Consider the following 1,418-nt stretch of genomic DNA (forward strand, 5'->3'; position numbering starts at 1 on the left):
AGAATCATCAGGAGCCAGCATGATTCACACAGAGCATTTGACAGCTTGGAAAGCTGCTGTGATGAAATGGGCAGCCTGATGGGTGAGAGAAGAGCAGTGGGTGTAGTCTGCCCAGATTTGGTGGGCTGCTCCTCATAGAGAAGCTGCTGATGGGTGGATCAGGGGCTGTGCCCAGAGGGCACCGATCAGTTGTGCAAGTTCTGGCTGGAGTGATTTCCAGTAATTAGTGGTGAACATCTGGGGTCAGTACTGAGTACAGACCTGTTCAGTACCATCATTAATAATCTGGATGATGGGGCAGTGTTCCCTCGGCAGCTTCACAGATGGCACAAAACTGGGAGGAGTGGCTGGCACGCTAAAGGACTGTGCTGCCATTCAGCACTTGGCAGGCTGGAGAAACGGGCTTTGAGCCTTCTGAAGGTCCACGAGGGAACAGCCCCAGGCAACAGAACATGCTGAGACCACTCAACTGGAAAGCAGCTCAGCAGAAAAAGACCTGGGGTCCTGGCGCACACCAAGTTGAACACGAGCCAGCAAGATGCCCTGGTCCTCAGGCTGGCTACTGGTTTCTTTGGCTATATTAGGCCAAGTATTGCCTGCAGATGATGGAAAGTGATCTTTCCCCTGCACTCTGTGCCACTGAGGCCTCACCTGGAGCACCATGTCTAATTCTGTGCTCCCCTGGGCAAGAGCTATTGGAGAGACTCCTGCAAAGGAACAGGACCATCTCTCCTACGAGGACGGGTTAGGGAGCGGGACTGTTCAGCCTGCAGAACAGAAGGCTTGGAGGAGAAAAGAAGGCTTGGAGGGATATACCCTCCCTATATACACCTGGTGGGAGGGTGCAGAGGATGGAGCCAAGCTCTTTTTTGTATCCTATGGCAGTGCAAGACGGACTTGGAACAGACTGCTCACAAGTTCCCCCTGTATGTCAGGAAGCCCTTCTGTGCTGTGCAGGTGACTGAGCAGTGCTCTCGTTTTCCAGAGAGGTTGTGGTGTCTTTCTCCTTGGAGATCTTCTAAAGCTGCCTGATGTAGTCCTTGGCAGCCTTGCAATTTGTAGATCCCAGATGTGGTCATAGCAAACCTCAGTTTTTCCTTCTTGAGAGAGCTGAACCACAGCATCCAGAAACAAGAGAATGGACTGCAGAGATTGATAGGTCGTTCTCTCCGGTGAGCAGTTAATGCAGTTTAACCACCACTGTGGACTAAACTAAAGCACCAGGTAGGGGAGGTTAGATGGGCAGGAAGAATCATTGTAAATGTGAAAGGTGTTAACATCTCTGTGGTTTTCCCAAGGTTCTGGTTGATCTCTTTGTTACACAGGAGCTGTGAGTTGGTAATTCCAAACAGTGTCTAGAAGACATACTCAATCTTTTGTCATTCTGTTTTCCTGTGGTTTCTGTCACTTTCAGATAA

This window comes from Centrocercus urophasianus, unplaced genomic scaffold, assembly GCF_019232065.1.
Source record: "Centrocercus urophasianus isolate 14NV4802_14NV808 unplaced genomic scaffold, USGS_Curo_1.0 seq_31, whole genome shotgun sequence".
Classification (NCBI taxonomy): domain Eukaryota; kingdom Metazoa; phylum Chordata; class Aves; order Galliformes; family Phasianidae; genus Centrocercus; species Centrocercus urophasianus.